At 36.1% G+C, this 12,561-nt stretch overlaps 1 long non-coding RNA gene across 1 annotated transcript; it reads right to left on the minus strand.

Annotated features, from left to right (window-relative positions):
- Window positions 1–8,143: 8,143 nt before the first annotated feature.
- LOC147538613 (uncharacterized) lies at window positions 8,144–11,230 on the minus strand. The gene is made up of 3 exons (XR_015225847.1): window positions 11,146–11,230; window positions 10,928–11,030; window positions 8,144–9,081 (listed from the first exon to the last, which is right to left on the minus strand). It is a non-coding gene; the product is annotated as an uncharacterized LOC147538613 (long non-coding RNA).
- Window positions 11,231–12,561: the final 1,331 nt, after the last annotated feature.

Here is a 12,561-nt window from a genome sequence, read left to right on the forward strand (position 1 = left end):
CCAATGGTAGTTTGATAATAAGAAGACCTTCTTCTTGCTTGACTAGAAGATAGCTTGGGAATTAGCTCACTTTCTCCTCTCTACTTGATGTGGTAGAGTAAGAAAGCTTAAGGAGAAATTCCACACCTTATTCTCTGCCCTAAGAGTGTTTATATAGAACCCTAATAAGAATACATCTCCTTAAAGGTTTCCTAAAACACCCTTCAGAATAAGATTTAGGGAAATTATCGAAAATAACAACTAGTTAATATTTTCTCCATTCCCTAAGGATATCACGTCCAAACCTAGCCAAAACTCGTAGATTTAATGTTCATAACATAAGGAAACGTCCCTCCGAAAATCAGCCCAATCCGAGCCCTAAAAGTGCCCGAATCGGTTTAGGCCCAAAACCTTGTTATTGGGCTTTTGGGGCTTTTTGTGCTATCTTTGCCCAATTTCTCTTTAGGCCTGTGGGATATGTTTATGGGACATTCCCAATGTTATATCACACTCCCACTAGTCATATCATCCGATTAAATACCCGGTCTTATGTGTAACCCGATGTAGGATCCGATCGAAGTTAGCCGCAAATTACTTCGTAAATCCACGATCGTAGTTGGTTCCTAGCATAAACTCTACGCCCCCTAAATCAATCGGACTTGATCTTCTTCATCAATTGTCCTAGCCGACAAATTGCTCATATTGCAATCTTGGTCGAAGGACATCTCCTTCAACTCCTTCACACGCTTTCACGGTTCGTATTCGTATGGGAAATCAGCGAACGAGCTTTTACCCTTTTGTTCCACACGAGATTTCTGTTCTCGTTGAGCTCATCTCTTCTCTCTTTTTGTGTGCAGGTTCTCTTCGACACGTAGCCGGTCCCCGAAGTATCCGGCCCGACCCGACAAGACCTTGACCGTCAACCCGTTGACTGTTGGACTTTTCGACCCGTAGACATTTTACTGTCTACAATGTTAATAAAATAATATAATCCAGAGATGTTGAATTTTTTGAGCATGTGTTTCCTTTGAAACTGCCTAATGAGAACATTCTCTTGCATGATATTTCAATTACTAGCATATTCATATGTTGAGATGCCTTAGTATGCCTCCTTCTAGTTCTGACACTGAGAACATCTTAGATGAAACAGAGCTTTGGAAAAGTAAGTGACGTAGGATAGAGAAGAACTTTGGCCCTGACTTTATCACTGCTTTTCTATCTGAAGGTTTGGACTGGCTGAATGATCAGTTTGTGTCTAGTTTCCTAATTGAGACTGACCCAAAGAATTATCATGAGGCCATAACTTCAGTAGATGGAAGTCTGTGGAAGGAGGCCATTAAGAGTGAGTTGGACTCTATCTTAGTAAATCACTCATGGGAATTGACTGCCTTACCTAAAGGGTGTAAACCCATTAGTAGTAAGTGGATCTTTAAGAAGATGATCAGACCCGATGGGAGCATAGATAAGTATAAAGCCAGACCAGTGATCAGAGGCATTACACAGAGAGAGGGACTTGACTACTTTGGCACTTACTCTCGAGTGACCAAAATCACCACGATTAGGTCTCTCATAAATGTAAAGACAACCTTTCTGAATGGAGACCTAGCTGAGGAGATTCATATGTCTCAACCCGAGGGATTTGTAATCCCTGGTCAGGAGAGTAAGGTGTGTAGACTGAAGAAGTCTCTTTATGGTCTAAAACAAACACCTAAGAAATGGTATGAGAAATTCGATAATACCATGTTAAGTAATGACTTCACTGTGAATAACTCAGACTCTTGCGCATATTCAAAACAGTGGAAGTCTGAATATGTCATCATCTGTCTGTATATTGATGACATGCTTATCTTTGGTGCCAATGTAGATGATGTGAATGAGGACAAGGGCTTTCTGTCATCTAAGTTTTAGATGAAGGACTTAGGAGATACATATGTCATACTAGGGGCCAAAACCCAAAGAACCTGAAACGGCATCTCTCTAAGTTTATTTAAGTATATAAATCCGCACCCCCTAAGTGAAAATCCTGGATCCATCCTTACCTGTAACAACATGTGGTTTATTGACACTACTGTTGTTTTTGGAACTCAAACCCAATATATGGTTTTGTTTCTGTTGAATGCTTCACAAACTCACTCAAAAGACCTTAACACTCACTTAGCATGAGCTTGCACCTAGTAGCTCAGGCTTCAAACATTTTCAAAACAATGTGGGAGCCTGGATTAGTTAGTTCTTCAAATCCTGGAGGCGAACTGTAGGCTTTGATACCACTTGTAGTGACCCAAGCCTTGGCAATTATTAATATGGCTCGAATTGGCTCTATATGCATTAGCAAAATACACTTTCAACTAGAGTTCGAAATAGATAGTTCTTCAAATTCTTCTTGAAGGGTTTCTAAACTTTGGATTGTGTTTTCTTCTTCTTCTTCACCTATATACGTAAACTGTTACGTAATGGTTTTTAGGTAGAGATAAAGTTTTAGAGGATTTGTAAAGGAAAAAATGATCAACTATTTACGTCATTGCTGAATAAAATTTTATTCTTATTTTCCCATTAACTCCCTAAAGTTTGACTAGCTTCCTGCCTGGCTCTCTCAGTTAAGAGAAATACCATGATGACACTATTTTTTGTTTTTCAATTCATTTACTAAAAAGTCAAAATTTTCCTTTCCAATATCGTACTTTTGTCTTTTCTCCTTTTTGTTGTTTAGTCCATTATTTTCTGTTTAGTATATTACTAGGGTATAGCCCGTGCCTCCAACACGAAAGCTTTTCCCTAGCACTTAACATAAGATTATTCAGACTTCCATGCATCGTTACACCATGTCCATCATGCGCGCAAAGAATTATAATAATAACAGGATTTAAGGAAAAGGAACAAATGACCTCCTTTAGAAAATACTTACATAAAGCTTAATAAATTCATAATCTTTATCAATGGAGAAGATAACATGCCCTTCACATGCTCAGAGAATTCATTGGAATTGAAGTAAATATGCTATGAAGAGATATACACACGCCCGCGAATGACCTCCCAAGAGAAAATGAAAAACTATTTTCAACAACCTAAAACAAAAACGTTTATTTTGTTAAATGAAGTGTTTCCATGATCTGAAAGACCCTTAGAGAGATGTAAGAAGTTAGAACGCTACACAAGTTAAGTTCTACAGATGAAGATGATTTTCACGGTGAAAGGCGGCTTACCTCATTCCGAGGGAGCTCAAAAGCGACCCGGGTCTTTGATGAACCACAGTCGTACCTTACTTATCTAAGATAACCTTGTATGAGTACATTGATTTCAACGTATCACTGTTCAGATCAAACAACCGAATCGATTAGAATAAACGCATGGATACATACAGTTTAACCAAAAATATAAAAAATAACAAATTCAACAACACCTAATTGATCGTCGGGAAGTTTACTTGTTTTGATATGAAGACAAACCTGGAATAACACGCATAGGTTGTATTCTAGTAAAAAAAAGTTCAGAAACATGTAGACGATAAAACGAATGTCCGAAACTAAACTCACCTACCCTGATGAGCTATCTCCAGATTGAGCTTCACTCTCAACTGGAACATTCACATAACCTAGAATGATACTTTTCCATATAATATCTCAGTCGTATATTATTACTTTAATCTACAAAAAGAATAGAAACATCAACTCACTTCAAAAGACAACATTCACAAGTCATATATAAAGCATTTACTTAACAAAGTAATGATCTCAAATAATAAATGAGAAGCATTATAATTTTTTGTGCAACAAACAAAATCTATCCAAACTGTGAAAATCGTCCATTCTACTTGAACATAGAGCTCGACAGAAAAATTGCGCAAGTTATTCCCAAAATCTAGGTGTACCATGAGAAATTCAAGGAACCATTGCAATGGTGTAGTGGGCTCGTATCCCTGAAAATAAAACTTGTCTTGAACAATTGTAAACATTAGGTAGTTCTTGAGTGCAAGTCATTTGAAGAAAATCTAATTTAAATTGACTACCAAACTTTTGAAAAAAAAAACGTAAGTGGATATTTTGTGAAGCTTGAAAAATATTAAAATATAATATACCAGTGTTTTCGAAGAAGTATAATATATTTGTTCTTTGTTCGGCATATGCTCCGAAATATATCCCCGTTGGTTGATTCTTTGCTGCCAAATAATCTTAAAATTTTGTTATTGTCTCGGCTCTGTCCGACTGCCTCCCAAGGTGATTTTTAAACCCCCTTTCCCTTGATTCAACTCAGCTACTGGTATACATAGTGTTTTCTTAAGGTTTCCAATTTCACCCCTTTTAATTGCACACGGCTACCTCTGTTCTATACGCCAGTAGGTTCAGTTGATTGAGGAGCCACTCAAAAAAAGTTGATTCCCAACCGTTATCCAATATCGGAAACTAAATCAAATTAGGTATGAAATTTCCACTTTAATTGATCCTTATGATTGGTGTATAAAGGGTTAATTCTTTCTTTCCTTAAATCGAGTCCCGCCAATTTCAATGTGTGGACTTTCATGTGGGTATAAGCAAGTAAGAGCAACTCCAACACGGGCCGGGCGCAGGCCAAAAATTCAAATTTTTGGCCTGCGCCCGGCCCTCCAACGGCAGTTGGTCGATTGCTTCAGACGCCCTTAACATTAGGAGCGACTAAAGCAGTCCCCAACATGACCGTTGGAGACCCAACGGTCATGTTGGGACAGATCTTGGTTGTTGGATTATCCAACAGACAGAGATCTTGCTTTCTTTTTTTTTGTAAAATAAAAGTGACTAAAAAATTAAAAATAACTTCAAAAATAAAAATAACTAAAAAAATAAAAATAACTTAAAAATTAAAACCAACATTAATAATAAAAATATATTAATATAAACCAACATTAAAAATGACTCCTATTAGAAATTCTCTTAAAGATTCAATGACAATAAACTTACCAATCCGACAATATTCGTCTTGTGAGTCGGTCGCACATCTATAAGCAAGCATCCTCATTACAACTGTTATTTTTTTATGAGGAGACAATCCCTTTTATCCCACTGGACCAACTCTTTCAGTAAACTTGGGGTTGTATTTTCCAACAAGATTGAGAATACGCAAAAATAAACCACGATTCATCCTGTAGCGTGAGCAAAACATTGTGTCATCATGAGTTCGAGTTTATATGAAATAATCTCTCATAATGTTTTCATGACCGAGTTGTCTATTACGATCTATCGTTTGGCGACCCAAAACAGAACCAACATGACGAGAACGTTTTCGTGTAACGTTATTTTTCATTTATTCTAACATTTTACGATCACCGTCATCTCTTTGTCGAGCCCATTCATCTTCTTCAAGCATCAAGTTTAGTAAAGTAAAATTGGAATTCATGGGATTGAAAGGATTTATGGGATTCAAAGGATCCATGGTAGAGAAAAAAGAAGATGAAGTTTCTAGAGAAAGAAGAAGACGAAGTTTAATGAAATTGTAGAGAAAGGGAGATGTATTTATAGAGAATATGAGATATTTAGTATGGTGGTTGGATGATTAGAAAGAGAGAAATTCAAATTTCAAATTTAAATTTTCGGCCTCTAGGGAGGCTGAGGCTGGAGCTGTGGCAAAAAAATTTGGGTTATTTCCCTAATGGCCCCCCAACTTTGTGACCAGCTTCCCGCCTGACCCCCTACTTTACGAGAAATACCCATATGGCCCCCTTCCGTTATAACACCGTTACTCTCTCTCCTCCATCATGTTTTCTCTCTCTGCCTACTCACGCCACATCATCTGTTACGCCACCTCATCACCTTCTCCGGCAGAGGTCGCCGGCCGGCCAAATTTCCGGCCGGCAACCTTCAAACTAAAAAAAAAAATTCTCTCTTCCTCTCTCTCTAAAAAAAAATTATTTTTTTTTCATCTCCCTATCTCTCTCTCTAAACTCCGGAAAAGGGGGTTTTCCTTCGCCGGAGGTCGGCAAACCTTCATGATCTGTTCCGACAGATCTGGAAGGTCTGCCGGAATAGACCTTTAAGGTCTGTTCGAGCAGACCATGAAGGTCTGCTCGAGCAGATCTAAAAGGTCTATTCGAGCAGACCTTCCAGATATGCTCGAGCAGATCTAAAAGGTCTGTCGACCTCCGGCGAAGGGAAACCCCCTTCGCCGGAGTTTAGAGAAAGAGAAAGGAGATGAAAATTTTTTTAGAGAGAGAGAGGAGAGATGAAATAAAAAAAATATATATTTTTTTAAAATTTAAAGGTCGCCGGCCGGAAAATTAGTCGGCCGGCGACCTTTGCCGGAGAAGATGATGAGGTGGCGTAACAGATGATGTGGCGTGAGTTGGCAGAGAGAGAAAACATGATGGAGGAGAGAGAGTGACGGTGTTATAACGGAAGGGGGCCATATGGGTATTTCTCTTAAAGTAGGGGGCCAGGCGGGAAGCCGGTCACAAAGTTGGGAGCCATTAGGGAAATAACCCAAAAATTTGGGTGAAAAAGTGATTTTTTTTTCCTACAACAGACTGTCATTGGACTTGCTCTAACCCAATGGTCACTAAAAGGTGATCTCTGGTAATTATTTCCTTAAATTATTAAAATTATGTGGATCTTAAAGATTTAAGGATTATATTGCAAATGAGTAAGGGCTCCTAAACAATATCGATATTTTAGGAAAGATATTTGTCCCAGGCAACATTTTTTTTTCTGTTTTATTATATAGCTTTTTCAGTTTAGCGTGCTAATATGGAAATATCAATAGGCATATTAAAGGTATATCAGACAATAAATTCTTAATTCAAATTTGGGAGATTTTAACATTGACCTTCACTTTTATATCGATATTAGGACTACGCCCTTATTTTTTTAAAACTTTTGATTTATACCCCCCACGTGGATGGAAAACGTTAACTTTTCGGTAAACGTCAGCCGTGGGAATCACACATGTGAATCAGGACAAAAATGTCTTTATTTACATTTTAATTTCCATCTCAATACTTCTTCTTTTTTCTTCCACTGATCAACTTCATCAACTATATACAACTATTCCCTTCATCGCCTGCCACCACCACCATCATTGTCTTCATCTTCTCCGACCTACGCAACCATCGCCACAATCTTAATCTTCACAAACTGCTTGAACTAATTTACCTGATAATGAATCTTGTAATCTTCATCATCCCCAAGTCCATCATTATCAGCACTACCTGGATAGTGATTTTGCGAATTTTTTTGAAAGGAGGTATCAACAATTTATATATCCTAAAATGGAGTCATCTCATTTCGAAAACACGGACCGATATATCAACAACTTATTCATCCCAAAATGGAGTCACCACTTTTCAAAAACATTGACCAGAATGAGTTTGTCTTGAAATCATGGCGATCTTCGACTATTTTCCCCACCATCACCACCACCACCATCATCTTCATCATCTTCTTAATCAACTCTCAAATTTGATTTCTTTTATGAGCTGAACTCTGACTAAAACCCCTAAGGTTGATGATGGTTGTGACAATGGCTTGTGAAGATAAAGATTGCCCTGGTGGCTGTGTTGGGGTGGCGGGGTTTGATGAAAGGAATGGTTGTCTATGGTTGATGAAGTTGATTAATAGAATAAAGAAGAAGGTATTGAGATAAAAATTAAAATGTAAATAAGGATATTTTTGTCATGATTCACATGTTGATTCGAACAACTGAAATTAAACTCGAAACCAACATTTTCCCTCCACGTGGGGGAATAAATCAAAAGTTTAAAAGACGGGGGTGTAGTCCTAATATCGATATAAAAGTGAGGGTTAATGTCAAAATCATACATAAGGGAATTCCTGTCCTGATTCACATGTGTGATTCGCACAACTGACACTTAACTAGAAGTTAACGTTTTCCGTCCACGTGAGCTTGTAAATCAGAAGTTTTAAAAAACGGGTGTGTAGCCCTAATATCGATATAAATTTGTGGGTCAATGCCAAAATCTCCCATCAGATTTATCTTATGCTTGATCCAATAGATTAAAAAATCAACCAGATGTAGTCATTCAAACTAGTCATAAGGTCAATGCAGAGGAAAATTTAACAATCTAAAATCTCATTTAAGTCAATTTAGATATCTAGTTTAAGTTCCGATCTAATTTTAAGAAAAAACGAACAACAGTAATATTTTGACAACGAAAGAAGGAAATTCAGTCTGAAAACTTTCTCCATAAAAATAAAAAAACCACTTTATTAATTTGTAATATAGGGCAGACCCCTAGCTTTCCCATTTCCCATACCACTCATTCCAGTATTTTGTTTCACTTTAACATCACTATTGGTTGCCATGACATTCCAATGTACAAAAATGTGACATTTATTCTTATTTCCACTTGGAGTTTCCTTGCAATTGGGTCTGGGTGCAAAAAATTGAAATCTATTACTCTAACTGTCCTTCCTTGAGCGACCAGGGTCTACATGCAGTGCATCTGGTTATCCTGGACTTATACATCTTGAAGTTATTGAATGGCATAATATTGAAACAGCTGGATTGGAGTTTATTTGAAGATCTTGCCCAAATCTTTTTGAACTAAATACAAAAGACTGCTACGATGTTGGTGATGATGCGTTTCTTGAGATTGGCAGAGCTTGCAAAAGGTTAGAAGCTCTTGAGTTGGAGGAGTGTTCAAATATAGGAGATGGTGCGTTATACCACATTGCTCAGGGTTGTAAAGGATTGGAGAAGATTCATATTGGACAATGTGAAGAGATTGGAAACAAGGGAATCGTAGCCATTGGCGCTAACTGTCAACATCTCACCGACTTAAGAATTTATGGTTGTCATAGTGTTGTGAATGATGCTCTTATCGCTATTCACTTCAACGTTTGAATGTCAGTTACTGCAACCTTATTGGTGATGCTGGAGTGATGCCCTCACCTTGTCTACCTTAATGTCGATTTGCTTAAGAGATCGGGGATGCAGCGTTGGCAGAGATAGGAGAAGGATGCCCATTACAAAAAGATATAGTGATATCTTTTTTTCGTCGACAAATAAGAGATGCTGGTTTATCCCATCTAGTGAAGAAATGCAGATCGCTCAAGTCTTGTTGTATGGATGATTGTCCATTTATTTCTTCATTTGGAGTCGCAACCATTGTTTCGAGCTGCCCTAATAACATGAAGAAGATCTTAATCGAGAAATGAAAAGTTACATCTAGAACTAGACGAAGAGCGAATTATGTCCTCTTCACCTGTAATTAAATTTGATATATAATGTTGTAGCATGTTTCCGGTAAGTGATCTCACCTAACAAAAAACAAACTGGTAACCTCACTGTTTATGGACTGCTTATGACTTTCTTGTTAGTTTTTGTTTTTTTCTTCATGCTTGTAATATCTTGTAGGGTTTTTTGAGTTTACCCTGTCATCACTAATGGGTAATTGAGTTTACCCCCTAATAAAGAGTAATTGAGCTTGCCCCCTTGGATTTGCAATATTTGACAAAATCACATAGGTTGTGTTTGGCATACGTGAAATAAATGTGACTACCAAGAGCTATTATCCTTCAACATGATTCCTTGTATTTATTCCACCTTATTTTATTGTTTGATTTGGTAGGTAATGCGATTAGTAGGAATTGATTTTGTTTGTGTCATTTAATTAATGATTTTATTATAACAAAAAAAATTTGGGAGTTTGTGAAAATGACCCATTTTTCGAGATAGTATCAGATATGATATTTTAATAAGTTTCAAAAATTACTTTTTAAATAACATAATTAATTAGAAATACATAATTTCAAATTTATATAGATAAAACGAGAAATTTTAAATGGGAAATGATAGAGTGCCCAGCAATTTTGCCCATTAAATTGCCCAACTTTCCTTATTTAGAAATAAAAGCGGTCCCCACCGTAGTCAAACTTTGAAAAATCCTTGTCTTTTAGTGATTCCACATCAGCTGGGCAATTTAATGGGCTAAAAACTGGGCACTCTAGCATCTCCCATTTTAAATTTCCATTGGGCAGACAATAACACATATCTTCAAAATTAGAAAACAATTGTTTTGAGATGTAGATTATTAGGGTAAATACCTAACTTAGATCTTGCAAGACTTTTAAAGTAAATTTCCATATACACATTTTATCAGTATTAGTGAGAGATGAAGGGAAGTTTTTGAATGATATATACACTTTAGAAATACTTGATTCAATCTATATTTACACTTGGGTTTGGTGGCAAGTTTATTGTAAAGTTCTCAATTTTCTTTTAGGTTCATTTTCCATTGCCCCTTAATTTGTGACTGATTTGTCGTGTGACCCATATCTTTCACAGTATAGCCACTTGATTTTCTTTTCAATTTTTTAGTCTGACCGTTGTAAAGGTTAGTTTTTGTCTTATGGTGAAGACGTAGAGAGAAACAAGATGAACATGAGAGAGAAAGGAAAGAGGGAAACTAACCCCATAAGATCGTGGACAAAAAAATATGAGAGGGAGTCTCCCGGGTATTTCGTGAAAGATGTAAGCCAAACGAGAAACTACTCACAAACTAGGGAGACATACATGAAAATAACCCAATTTTTATTTGTCAAAAGGAAAAAACCATTCAATCAAAGATTGTGTAATAGTATTCAAGTTGCAAATAACATTATGTGTCGTCAGTTTTGTCTAAACATGACTCGTCTGAGTCAGATTTATCTGAGCTTCAGTGCTTTAATTGGATCTGTCACACAGATTAACAAATTCTCAATTTAGACTTATTTTGTATCGGACTTGAATGGAACCAAAATCAGTCTCAACCATTCAAACGGATCTAATGCACGAGTTAGATAAAAAGAACTAAACAGCCTTAAATCCATCCGAGGCAATAAAGATACCAAATTAGATTTTGATCTAATTTTGAAAAAAAAAAAAACACTACTTACACCTTGACAATCAAGAAAAGGAATACGGTAGAGTAACTGATTTGCTCTAAAAAAAATAAAAAACTCTAAAATACAGTGAGAAATTTAGTTACCATATCTATGGGGTTCCAAAGGGTTTGGCAGTTGCTTTCCCATACCACACATTTCTAGATTGTTTCACCTCACCAACATAACCATTGGCATGGGATCTCCATTCTATAAAAAATGTGAAAGAAATTGTAGAAGAAACATAGATCCAAACATAAATTAGAGTAAAAAATTCCATTGGAAGGGATATAAATTGGACATAATCAAAATAAGAGAAATTTACCATCATTTTCGAGTCCCTCGACCTCCTCTTTGTGTATCAAAAATGCTATATCTATCATTTCAGATAAAAAATTTCTTAAGATGGCAAGAAAAGTGTCTATGTTTTACCTTTTTATATAGACCTAAAGCCCATAGTTATCTCTCCAAACAGCGGCGCTGAGCCCCTGGTTTTAAAAAATCATGGTTGTCAAAAAATACTTATCCTGTCAAACGTGGATCCCAAAGTTCTAATTTCTAGAAATACCTCTCTTACTCAATGTGTTTCGATTATTCTAAAATACCACCTTCCATGTCGCGTTGTAATGTCTATAGTTTTACAAACATACCACCTTCATCTCACGTGACTATAAGGTCCTTTTTTTTGTTGAAATTGTGACTATAAGGTCCTAGTTTTAAAAAATAATTCTCCGATCCTTTGGAGTTTTGTTGATCTTACTTAATAGGAAACTCTTTGATTCCTCTTTTTTGTTAAAATCTGAAGTTTTCATATCATTCTAATTTTCTTATATCCAGAAGAAGAAGTTAATAAGATGTGCTGGTAAAACAAGATTTTCATTTTTATAGGACAGTTTCTTCATTTTGTGAAAGAGATGTGACATTTTAATTAATTAAGAATAAGGTCATAGATATTAATTGGCAGTTAAATTCAACCAACCGTCATGAGTGAATTTCTTAAATATTAACCATCAATTACTATTTAATTTGTCAATGATAATCTAAGTGTCCCTCAAATATTTATAAAAATGCATGCCAATTTGCAAAACCTTGAACTTATCCGTTCCCAAAGTAATTCAAATTTCTATACAGAGTGGGAGATGTAAAAAAAGTGTCAAAATGAACAGAACTAGACAAGAAATGTTACATTTGAAGACGACTTGCACACCATATATATGTGTATATATATATATATATCTATTATATAAATCACAATGGTGTTTTTTGTTCGGCCGTAGATTTATCTCCGGATATTCGTAGCTTTCAGATTGTCTAGCTGGATCTTCTCATCAAACGGTGGAGATGTAGCCACATACTTAATTTCGTTTCTGTCATAAAACCAACCCGTAACTTCTTAAAACTACTATTGGACTTTTTCACCATCATTTGTATGAGAAATTACCACATATGTTAATTTCTAGCAAATAAACTGCAAGGTCATTATTGACATTTACGCGACACCTTACAATTATGGGAGGAAATCGTGGGAGGGTTAGATATTAGTGGGGATGAAAATCGAAACTACCTCTTATTATGTCTTCCATCAACTAATATCTCTCAGTTAAATTGATTTCTTCTCCGTTTCTCTCTTTTTCTATGGTTTGATTCAAGTCATGGCTCTCAATCTTTCTTTCTATTTTATGCTCTATTTATTAATTTTTTTGTAGAGAATGGCAATCTAATATATATTTCACTTGGTCTC

This window comes from Eschscholzia californica, unplaced genomic scaffold, assembly GCF_041429995.1.
Source record: "Eschscholzia californica isolate CP2 unplaced genomic scaffold, dmEscCali1.0.p SCAF_5, whole genome shotgun sequence".
NCBI classification, from domain to species: domain Eukaryota; kingdom Viridiplantae; phylum Streptophyta; class Magnoliopsida; order Ranunculales; family Papaveraceae; genus Eschscholzia; species Eschscholzia californica.